General features: G+C 37.9%; 2 long non-coding RNA genes across 2 annotated transcripts; both read left to right on the top strand.

Annotated features, from left to right (window-relative positions):
• Positions 1–941: 941 nt before the first annotated feature.
• On the top strand, positions 942–2,112 carry LOC121635813. Its single transcript, XR_006009545.1, has 3 exons — positions 942–1,024; positions 1,463–1,809; positions 2,023–2,112. It is a non-coding gene; the product is annotated as an uncharacterized LOC121635813 (long non-coding RNA).
• LOC121635812 lies at positions 2,101–2,701 on the top strand. The gene is made up of 3 exons (XR_006009544.1): positions 2,101–2,160; positions 2,446–2,538; positions 2,663–2,701. It is a non-coding gene; the product is annotated as an uncharacterized LOC121635812 (long non-coding RNA).
• The last annotated feature ends 9,981 nt before the right edge of the window (positions 2,702–12,682 follow it).

The raw sequence follows: 12,682 nt of genomic DNA, 5'->3' as shown, positions 1-12,682 counted from the left end.
CACGTGTCCTGACAAAGACCAGAAGGCGGGCCCATATTACACCCATTTTACGATCACTGCATTGGCTCCCTGTGTGCTTCAGGATCGATTTTAAGGTCATTTTATTAGTTTTTAAATGTCTTAATGGTCTTGGACCATCTTATCTCTCAGATCTGCTTTTACCCTATGAACCCTCGCGATCCCTGCGGTCCTCCGGCAGTAGACTTTTAGTCATTCCTAGGGTCAGGACACACACCCACTGGGAGGCGTCGTTCCAGTGGCGCGGCCCTCACCTGTGGAACAGTCTGCCGGAGGACCTCAGGGTTGCAGAGAACATTCATGTTTTTAAGACTCGGTTGAAGACCCATCTATTCAGCTTAGCTTTTAGTTGATATTCAGTTATTTAAGTCTTAATTAGCTTCGTAATATTTGGTTTTATTACTTCTGACGTTTTATACACTGAATGCTCTTTTACTGCCTTTTATTGTTTCTGGATCCTTCCAGTGTTTCCTCTACGGGGGTCCGTCTGTACTGGGGGTGGTGTCCGGCCGTGGCTGATCGATGCGGTGGGACGTACGTCTTGGCGGTGGGGGCTGGTGTCTCAGCCAGGTCTCCCGGGCTGCCGTGCTCCTGTGTCCCTGCAGTTGCAGAAACTTGGCAGAATACTGTCCCACCCTTGGTGCAGATGGATCCCCTACTGATGAGGTTTCCTCATTTGTCCATCTGCACCTGGCATCATGTACTTTGAATTATCCTAGGCTGAAGGAGTGTGTGTGCCTGTATGGGGGTTGGGGGGTGAGGGTGATTGGACGGGAATGTTTTTAAATGTAAGGCGCTTTGAGCCACAATCTTGTACGAAAGGCGCTTTATAAATAAAGTTTTGATTGATTGATTGATATGTTCAGATTGCAAATCACTTCCGTTTACAACTCCAGAGCAGAAGGTGGCAGTAATGAGCAAATTCCTAATAAGGAGTCTCCCTCTGACAGCTTTGAAGTCCAACGTCTCTGGGAAACAGACAACAGTTCTCACAATTTGGATTAAGGTAAGTTTTATCGGTTAAACAGAAAGCGTAGGTGTGCAGAAATGTTATCAACGCTTAGTTTTTGTACTCTCTGGCGTTTTAGATGTGATTTTTGTTACTGGGTGAATTAACAAATCCGACTGCAAGGTACATAGCTAGCTTGGCGCGTTAAGCAGCATTCTGAGGTCGACAGTTAAAAAGCACGGACTCCTTTACAAAACCTCTGAAATAGTTTATGTACACTCGTTGGCTCTGACATGCAAAGGACTATTATTTGCTGGAGTTCAATGTGACCGAGGCTGTGGTGGCACAGGTATATGTATGTTGAACTGCTTCTATGCTAATGTTTCTACTTTATTCTGTTGCTGTTAACATTTGTAGCTCCCTTACTGACAATGTGTTGTCACCACATAACAAGAACAGATTTTGCCTTAATTCTGTCTCTCTTTTCTCTCTCAGATCATTCAAGAAATTTGACTTCATGAATCCTTTGTCATCTGACAAGTGTCTCCACATCCATTTGCTATCCTCCCGTGAGAGTGTTCAGTGTCCTTCACCAAGAGTTCAGGAAAAGGGAGTCATCTGCTAGTGTCAGGTTTCCAACCTACCCATCTGGCGAATCTGCAGAGACGCTTGAAAAGATGAGAGAAACCCTTCTTTTAGAAATAAGAAAAAAGAACAATGAGGGCACAGTGGTAGCAATGATGGACAAGACCTTTGCACACAGAAGACAAGAAGTTATTCGTGATGCACCCTTGATTGCTGATTTCAAAACCAGATGGCCGGCTGTCTTCTGTGTACGTGAGGTAGGTGCAAAGCGCATATCCACTTCTTATAGAATATGCCTTAATGTCTTTTATTTCATATCAGCCAAACAAAATATGGGCAACCCTTTGATGTTACTTGTAACTCAATTTTTAGTGACATATGACAATTGTTGAACTTGTTGGTCATTTCAATGCTATGAAGGGTAAACTGTTTTTGTGTATCTTTTGTTTAAGCTAACTGCTGAATTTAAGAGGATTACAACCATCAGTTTGCTGTCAAAGTTCTTCTCGATGGTGGATGCTCACTCTTCAAACCTGCTGAAGGTGCTTGGCAAGAAAGGCAGCATGCAAGGAAGAAAGATTAAGAGCATTCTGATACCCATAACCCAGGTATGATGATGAAAACAAAACTGTTAAACTGTACAACTTGAATATTTTAAACTTCATCACAGGCTTGCTTTTATTCAACATATTTTCATGATTAAATGTCTTGCTTGGACTGTACTGTACTATTAACCAACATTGTAGAATGTTCCTTTAGTTGAGATTAGAAAGCGACCTAATATTATATATATATTGGATTTGAAAAAAATGTCCCATTCAGTGTTGTATTGTGTATGTGAGAACTACTTAAAATCTGGTTTTATTTTTTTATTGTCTGCTGTGCATACTTAGACTGATGCCATTGATGTCAGAAGAGAGTGCATCATCAAAGCCCTGTGTCTGTACCTGAATGAAGAGCCTGAAAACCTTGTAAAAGAGTACAAGGTATGCAATTTAGTATTAATTGTCCTGCCCTTATTCTGCTATTTGTAAACAAATATAGTGTTTATAATATGATTGTTTCAATGTATTTTTTATTTATCATCTCTTTCCCTCCTTTTTTGTGAAGAACACTGATGGTGAGGCTTGTGAAGCTGCAGTGATGGAGACAATTTTTAGAATCTATGTCATTCGCAAAGAAGGTGCAGAGCCGGATGATGATCCAGAAGATGTAGATATCGTCCTTGAGGGCGTGCAAGTTCTGGATGAGTTGGGAAATGTACCACTTGCTGTGGTGATGCTCTTCGCTCTTGTATACGCTCTTAACCTCAGATATCCTCCTGAGCTGAGATAGACCTTTGAAGCTTTGCAGAAGATCATCATGGAGCTTGATGGAAATAGATTTTTTCAAAAAAAAAATCAAGCACTAAAAACTCTATTAGCTCGTTAGTCATCCTCCGTATGACCTACAGCTCCTATAGGAAGGCATTTGATGCCATTTGAGTATTTGCTTTTAAAAAATGGTAAGCTGTGTGTTCTGGAAGCAAATTTTCAGATTCAGAAGCATTTTTCTTTGCAGTGAATTGTCAGGACCATGTTCTGCACATACCTTTGTAGTCAGCTGAGACTACTGTTTGTCAGTTTGTTTTTGGTAATCAGAAAGCTAGATGCCTTATGCTGGTTAATTGTTGAATGGTGTGGTGTATATGTACAATGGTTTAACGTGTATAGGAATACATGTTGCACTTAAAAGCCACTCTTTATTAGTGAAATAGAGATAGTTTACCAAGCTATCTGTCTTAATTTCTGTAGATTTTTTTTTTTACTGACATGAATACATTTTATGTTGCTGTTGAATGTGAGAAATTAACTGGTGGCAGCTGCTGGAAAGCCAGTTTATCTTTTCCGATAAAGTTTTATTGCAACAAATTCATTTTGTTTTGTCTTTCTTTTCCCCAAACGTGACACACACTGGGAGTAAACTATGTTAAGGTGTTTAAGTCGCTCAAGTACTCTTTAAAAAATGTGTATTTATTTTTTATATTATTGTTAGGCTCATTTTTATATGATAAGGTAATATATTCGCCTAAAGCATATATGATGAATCAGCTTAACTTTGTGTTGTTGGATTTGCACAATTAAGTATTGTAGTTGTACTATTTTAAAAAGTAGTTGTAGCTACCCTATTAAATGAAGTAGTGCCTAATCAAATCATAAATGTTTATATAGCCCAAGAAGATTATGCCAGATATTACTTTGGTAAATACGTTAGATTTACCCTTACAATTCTAGTTGGACTGAACAATGATAATTAGGTAACAGTAACACCATTACATCATGTTGACCGAACATATTTACATTTAGTTTGATCAGCAAAACTTTTTAACGCTAAATGAACATATTTTATTTAGGTGGAAATTCTTTCCATAATTTTATTATGTTCAGTGAGCAAGTTATTTTTTTGAGTGTTATTATACAAAGCAATTATATGTGGGTATTAGTGTATATATGTGATTGGCTTCTATATTGGTTCATATTGCAACAGACATGAAGAAGCCTCTGTCTGAAGTCAGGGCCAGTCCTGAAATTTCTGCAAACCTGTGTTCATCCCAATTCTGACTTTTTTAATTGTGTTAATACATCTGTCTTATTTTTATTATTATCAATTTTTCATCTTTATTTTTTTTTTATTAAATTAAATGAAAAAAGATAAAATACAATTTCATATAAAAAATAGATTACAATAAATAGTTAATTTGAAAATACATAAATAAGAGTAAAATAAAATCAACAAAATTAAAACAATAATATGAAAAGAACTTAAAATAGTGCAAAAGTAGTTTTTTTATTTATTTTTTATTTTTTTTGTTTGTTTTGTTTTGTTTTTTCTCTTAAAAACTTTGGGTTGCTTTTACACATTTGTAAAATTGGCTTACAAACTAATTACACACAAACACAAAACACAAACTATAAAGTATAAATCTGTGCTTTCTGAATTAATGACAGAAAGTGGTAACAGTTGTTATTTCTGCATTTGTTCAAGTGAACCAACGTTATATACGTGGCTAACCAGTGTGAAATATGGGCAGACACAATGCAAGGATGGTGATGTTTGCAGGTTTCAGTTAAAAACAGTCACACGCTGGTACTTTCTAGAAGCTACAAAAACAACTGAACTTAGTTAATCATTGGTCTTTCTTTGTATTTATGTTGCAATATAAGTAAAGTTTACCCCTACTAAATGCTTTTTTTTCCCTTGTGTAAGATTAATAAATTTCTTTTGTGTTTATAATACCATTTAGCTCGTTTTGAAAGTTAAAATCTTCTAAACTCTTTCAAATCTGTAAAAAGACTTTTGTTTTTGACATAGGAAAGAGATTAAAGCTGTTTTAAAGGGTTTCTAGATACCAATAATCTTTGTATTTCACACACTGATTCTAATTAAAGTTAATCAAGATCACCCTTTTGATCATCATAGATAGTGGATTCTATTAATTGACCACATTACAAAAGTTTCCTAGAAACGCCACTGTCTCCAGGCAAAGTAGTACATTTATTTAGCATTTTATGAACTTTATAGACTAATAAATTAAAACAAACTCTACATACAATGGGGGAAATAAGTATTGGACACGTCAACTTTTTTCTCATTATATTTATTTCCAAAGATGCCATTCATGTGACATTTCTTCCAGACACTGGTATTAACTCAAATAATCCACGCATGAAAAGAAATCACAAGATTCAAATCCATAAATAGTGATTATGTGGAATTAAGTGCAATAACACAGGAAAAAAGTATTGAACACACTATCTGAGACTCGTTTAATACTTTGTGGAGAAGCCTTTGTTTGCAATGACTGCTTCCAGACGCTTCTTGTATGTATGAACTAATCGCCCACACTGCTCAGGTGTGATTTTTGCCCATTCCTCCGCACAGATTGTCTTCAAATCTTGAATATTCTTTGGTGCCCTCTGGTGAACCCCTATCTTTAGTTCTTTCCACAAATGTTCAATCGGATTTAGGTCAGGTGATTGACTGGGCCATTCTAACACATTGATTTTCTTTTTTTTAAACCATTCGAGAGTCAAATTTGCCGTGTGCTTCGGATCATTGTCCTGTTGAAAGGTCCAGCCACGTCTCATCTTCATCATCCTGGTGGATGGCAGCAGATTCATCTCAAGAATGTGCCGATAGATGTTTCCATTCATTGCTCCTTCAATTATATGAAGTCTGCCAGTACCCCGAGATGAGAAACAACCCCACGCCATGATGTTTCCACCACCAAACTTCACTGTTGGTATAGTGTTATTTGGGTGATGTGCAGTGCCATTTCTCCTCCAAACATGGTGTGTAGTATGACAGCCAAAAAGTTCAATTTTGGTCTCATCTGACCAGACAACATTCTCCCAGTATTCCACAGGCTTATCCAGATGCTGTTTAGCAAACTGTAAACGAGCTTCAACATGCCTTTTTTTGAGGAACGGAGTCTTGCGGGCTGAACGTCCATAGAGGCCATGGCGGTGGAGTGCATTGCCTATCGTTTTCTCTGTAACACTTGTACCTGCTGCCTCCATGTCTTTCTGGAGCGCTTTCCGGGTGGTCCTTGGCTCTTTGAGAACTCTTCTGACCATCTTTCTGACTCCCTGGTCAGAAATCTTGCGAGGAGCTCCTGTGCGCAGCCTGTTGATGATAAGGTGATGCTTCTTCCACTTGCGGATAATGGCCCCAACGGTGCTTACTGGAATACTCAGATTCTTTGAGATAAGTCTATAACCAGTTCCATTCTGATGCTGAGCAACAATCAGGCTGCGAAGGTCTTGAGAGAGCTCCTTGCTTTTACCCATCATGAGATGTGTCTTGTTTGACTACTTAGTAAAAAAAACAACCTGTTTATAGGGCCATCAATTAGCACTAACCCAGCTGATGTTGGTTTGCACTTATAGGAAGTACAAAGACTAATTACTTTCAGGTTTGAGATGGTATGGTGCCTTTCCTTGCCAAACTATACAGCTTTCCCATGGTGTGTTCAATACTTTTTTCCTGTGTTATTGCACTTAATTCCACATAATCACTATTTATGGATTTGAATCTTGTGATTTCTTTTCATGCGTGGATTATTTGAGTTAATACCAGTGTCTGGAAGAAATGTCACATGAATGGCATCTTTGGAAATAAATATAATGAGAAAAAAGTTGACGTGTCCAATACTTATTTCCCCCATTGTATATTCTAAAGGATTATGCAAATTAAATTTAAACTATTGCTGTTTTTATTTTGTCCTTAATGTTGCATTTCACGTTTAATTTCACAGTTGTGTCATTTGCTCAGGGAAGGGAAATGACAAGATTCATGATGATGAGAGATCTTTCCAACATATAATTTTATTTGACAGTCTTTCCGCTGGGTACAGGAACTTTTAAAGCATTAGTCACATCAGAGTTTGTGCAAAGGCAGCATGTGGGAGATAATAAAAGGCAAAGATGGGCTGGGGGAGACGGGACTGCCTGGGCTCACATCTATGTTTCTGTAACACCCAGGCGAACATATCCAAATGTAGAGAGCATTTATTGAAATCACCCACTCACTGATAGCATTTGAAAATCCCAAGCTGTCAGCCTGTGTGTACAAATATCCATTTTATTTACAATATTTTAAAGCAGCCCTCTCTTAAAATTTAACATCCATGCACCTCTAGAGTCAATGTCACTCAATAAACTGCTTTAGTTTCTTTAATTTTGACCTTCTCACCATTGGTTCTAGATTTACTGCAATACTGTGAAAAAAATTACCATTAATAGTTGTTATTCTTGCATGAAGAAGTTTCTTTTAAGCCATGCCAACAGCAGTCACTCTAGGGATGCCAAAGTCAGATCCTCTCAAATGCCAGATCTCCACTTTGATTTAGTCTAAAATGTCTGAACAAGTACAGGACAAATTGCCAACTGCCATTAACTTCCCTATGGTCCCAAAAGAATAACCACTGAGTGTGCCGATCCCTTGACCATTTATGTCTTGCTATCCCAGGTTGACATATTTGGTTTGTATTGAAAGTGGATGGCAATTACAAGATGAACGCCCAAGAAACCTTTACCATGCTTTGTTCCCAGAGGATGAACACTGACCCCAGACTTTGCATCAGATATACATAAGAAGGTTTGTACGGGCAGTCTTCAAGGGCTGCTGGCATGGAAAAATCAAGAGTTCTAACCTAAGAGCAGAGCTGCAACATTACACCCCCTTAATAGTGCATCTCGTCAAGAGAATTAGTGATATATGTGCTGACGTCTGGTTTAGACTCTCAGACTTTGTAATGCTCCCTCTTTAGGGCATTGTAGCAGGCACAAAGTACACTATCACTTTCCCCTCCCTATAGAGAGGATGGCTCAATCACCCTTCTGACAAGTGCTGCAATCTCTCATTTGGACACCCGTTATCCAATTGGCAGTGCTCACATTACGAGGCTACCTATCCCTTCTCTGGCTGTTTGATGCATACCCGCTGACACTGCACTAAGGCAACTTTCTATGGGCTGCTGGACTTGTCTACAGGGGGATTTTAGCTGAGGTCCCCCCTAATCGGTCTAATTCCAAATCAGCCAGGACCATTCCAATGGGTGCAGTTGTTGTGCTGCATTAATCTTTTTGTGAACTGATGCTGAACTCTTTATCAACAAAGGGGAGGATGTATAATTGCTTGCTGGAGAGAAAAGAAGAGGCATGGCAATCCCACCTCCCTCTTTTGCTGTCTCACATATGCTCAACAAATATCCTGTTGCTGTTTTGTTTTTTTTTTCCTTGTGATGTGAAAGGAAAAGAAAAGGTGCAGAGGACTATTGTAAGTCATATTCAGGATCACATGTCAAACTTTCACCGTCATTGCTATCGTCATCATAAGAGTTATGTCAGCGTTTATGAAAGCCTCACTTAGCTGTTTTATGTAGAAATAAAAAAGCCTCTATGCTCTTGAAAAAAGAGAATGTGCCCATATGAAATACTTCTAAGCAACTGTACTAGAGGAAATCAAATACATCTCCTGCTAAAATATGTATAAAATATGTAAAACAGACATCCATACATATGGTCATGCAGCAGACCTTCAAATAAAACACAGCAACACGCTTTTTGTTGTCAGTTATCAGGTTTGCTGTGGGTATATATCTCCTAAAAGTCTTCTTCCATGTAGTGTAGAGAAGGAAAGGAATTGAGGTGGAGGAGGTTCGTAGAGTTCTGTGGTAACCTAAATAATTACACGCCCTGTTCTCCCAGAGTGATTAATTATATCTGCGGAAAGGGATTTCTTATTTTAGAGCTCTCCACAGACAAGTGCTGTTGGGGAGAAAGACAAGAAGAAGAAGGGGGGACAAAATACAAAATACAAAATACAAGGAGGTCCTTATCAAACCTTGCTAGACAGATTTAGGCTGTATGCAAGACTTGCAGAGTAAAAGTTTTTCTCTCTGGTCAACTTGTGAAAGCTGCAATGAGAACATTAAAGATTTGAAGTGAACCAGTGTTTAACGGTGGGGATAATTAACTGCATTTGAGGATCTTGACAGAATATTGGAAGAAATTTTTTATAGCGTTGCGTAGCATTTGGTAAGGATTAGTGCTTTTCACGCCCATTACTTTACATAATTTCTTCATTTCCCTTATCTGTGTGTACCAGAGTGGCCTGTCCTAAAGGTTTGTGAACATGCAAGCCTCATTTGGCTGAGAGGGTATTCCCCTTTGGCTGACTGTATGTATTCTGATTTAACACATTGGGGGCCTGCATTTAAATTTGTTATGATGCAGCTTAACATAGAGTTTGGAAGGGAGGTGAGGTGGGAGGTCGTAGATGGATGGGAAGCCTGGTTGAAATCTCATCAAACTGAGTCCTCATTGGCTTAGAATACTTACCATTTTGAAAGTTAAGAGTTGGATGCATAGTCAAATATTTCATTCAATTATGTGGAGAAAGATGGACAAAGTCTTACAAAAGTGACCTAGCGATAAGGTTCATTAACTGAAAAAGACTAAACAAAGTTTAAATATGGTTGCCATCTTTAGGAAAAGATTTTTTTTTTGTTTTTATCTTTTTTTTTTCAATAAAATAACATCATGGAACAACTGTGGAAACTGTTTTAACCTACAAATACCCCACAGAAATATGTCGCGTGTAGTTTTGCTGAACTTGAAACCTAGACCGACTAAGAAATTAAGTATTCTGTAAAGCAGCAAAGAGCAAAATGGAACCACAACCACAACTATTTCCAGGTTTTAACTACTTAGATTTCATCTCTAACACCAAAGCAACATTCACAAGGATGCTACACTTTAGTGCACAATGGTGGACAGACTTAAGCAGCAAGTGTCAAAATCAGAAGATCAGAAACGTTTGTCAGACAATTTAATTAGTTTACCCTTCTGTTGCTGAACTGTTCTCAATTTTCCATCATGAGCTATTGTAGTGAAATTAAGGAACGGAACCAGAATTTCATTTGGCAGTGCAAGACATCATTCCATTTAAAGTGAATGAGAAACCTAGTGACACCTGAAATGCAAGTCCAAAAAACCCCAATAGTTTTAGTTCCTAAACATAACCAGAATACAGTGTCCTGTAAACTTAAACAAGTTGTTATGAAGCATATACAATGGACTGACAATAAGGATGATATACACAGACAGATTGCTGTCTCCTTTAGAACAAGAAAATGTGTCTTCCCCATTTTATTCCTCAAAATAACTCAAACTAGAAATATTCAGAGAGCGCAGACCTCTGCCAAGCCATTGTTTGTTTGTTTATTTATTTATTTACATTCATGTATTTGTTATTGATTGTGGGTAGTGGCTTTTAAATTAGAAAATCAATGGCAAAATTATCCCTGTCAAGGCGCAAACCCATGTTACTTTTAATATATATTTTGTTCTATTTGGTGGAGTCAGGTCATGTTTCACAGTCTTTCATAAAGACAAAAAGAGGGAAATGTAAATATGCATGAGTGAAAATTAAATCAATTGGATGGTTACAATAAATTTCTGCAACTAAAATACATTTAGTGCCACTGCTTATTAGCATTTTGATATTGACTAGTCTGGAGCTGTGTTTCTCAATACTGGTCCTTGGGGACCCCTGTCCTTAATCTTTTAGAAATTTCTAACTCCAGCACACCTGATTAAGAACAGCTTATCAAGTTCTTTGCAAACCCACTAATGAGCCGTTCATCTGAGTCATGTGTGTACAACTATGGGAAACTCTAAAAATGCAGGACAGGAGTCACAGAGGACCAAGACTGAGAAACACTGGTCTAGAGCTAATACCAGTTTGGCTTTAGTAAGCAGCATAACCACTTATTCTAAAATAAAAATAACTTGATGCAAGATTAACAAACAAACACACCATATTTTTTGTAGTATTGGTAATTGTATTACAAACCCAGTGTTTTTCTCACATGGCACTAATGTGCCTCTTTATAAAACTAATAAAGCAGTTCTGCAGAATAATTTTACACTATTATACATGCCACTTTAAATTTCATTATTTATATTTGCATGAAAGTACAGCCCCTGTTTTATGCGTTGCATGCTGTACATCACGTTTCAAACCATACTTTGCATATTCAAAAGGCTGCAGCTGTAATTCAACAAATTTGAATATATGCAGCTTTTGTTCTCATTCGTCAATGCAAAGGGGAAGGAAGGTTAGTTCAGTGAGTGCAGATCATTGCTCAGTGGCACCAAGCATAGATCTCCATCCGCTGGCGCTGCACTGATCTGCCAAGCAAGGGCAAATTTCAGGGCACCATCCCTCCTCAGCTTTCCTAAATGGCACATAATCTCTGAAATGCTCTTAACCTTTTCATGGCTGCAGGAGCACTTATGACACAGTCAACCTGCCCATTATGTTGTGAATCTGTCACTGGTTCTATAATTTCTTCCACTCTCCCACTGGAGTCTCATAGAGGGTTACTGCTTCTCTCTAGTGTGTCAAACTGATTCACAGTACAAGAACAATAGAAAGCTTTTCTTCCTGCCCAATGGGCCATTCTGGCTCAAAGAAGGCTTACTTGACTCTTTTCTTGTACATCTGCGCAAAAGGTTGCTGAGCATGCAGCAAACCCAGTTTCTACTTTGAGGGATCACAGAAATAGAAAGTGTTAAGTCCTTTGTCTTTTTAGATTTGACTGTAGTTGCATTGATTTATATCCTTTAATATAATGTCTGTGTTTGACTTGCCTCTTAAAAATTCATTCAGAATTGTTGCAGTTTGTTATTGTAAAAGCCCTTTTCCAAATGAGTTAGAAGTAATTGTTGAATATAAATGAAAACAGAATGTTTGTGAATCTCATAAACTAAAATTTTATTTGCAGTAGACCACAGAAAGCATTAAATATTTAGAGTGAGACATTTTTTCATTTCAAGAGCTCATCTTGAATTTGATTGCAATCATACATTAAAAAGTGGAAAAGTAAGTGGTGCTACAAGAATAATAATTGGAGGAGTATGCTGCATCTTATTAGGGTTATTGACAACAGGTGAATAACATAGTTGGGTATAGAAAGAGCATCATGAAGAGACAGAGTCTCTCAAAAGTAAACATTTTGGAACAAAAATTGTGGAACAAAACAGAAAAAAGAAAAAAAAAGAAAACTAACTTTGAATATACATAAAGTTCACCAATAGTGAATTCTGCAAAGGACTAGTGACCTGACCAGGGTGTACTCTGCCTGGGAGCATCTCTGTATGCAAGGGACCCAGCCAAAAATCTAAATTGGATGCCCATGATCTTCAGGCTTCCAGGTAGCATTGGAGTACAAACTCTTCATGGAAAACTTTAAGAAATCATCGTCTGAACACAGTTTGCGATGCCATCTACCAATCCAGGTTAAAACTCTGAAGCCATTTGTTTTCAGTTACACTTCAGCTACGGAGCAGTTACAGAATGGTTACAGAGGAGATGCAGAAGAACTAAAAGATGTCTCTCCAGAGATGGAGAGAAATAAATGCGGAAGAATGAGTTTTTCCTGACGTACTAAGCTGCATTCCCTGGACTAAGTTTGAGCCTGCATTTGCAAATGCTTGGTAGATGGAGGGGATCTGCCTACCTTTTGATACTAAACAAATTCCCTCCTTTTGTTTTCTTTTTCACTACTTAACTCCATTTTAT

Source organism: Melanotaenia boesemani, chromosome 24, assembly GCF_017639745.1.
Source record: "Melanotaenia boesemani isolate fMelBoe1 chromosome 24, fMelBoe1.pri, whole genome shotgun sequence".
Taxonomy (NCBI): domain Eukaryota; kingdom Metazoa; phylum Chordata; class Actinopteri; order Atheriniformes; family Melanotaeniidae; genus Melanotaenia; species Melanotaenia boesemani.
Note: the sequence above shows the minus strand (reverse complement) of the source record. Positions and strands in the feature narration are given on the sequence as shown.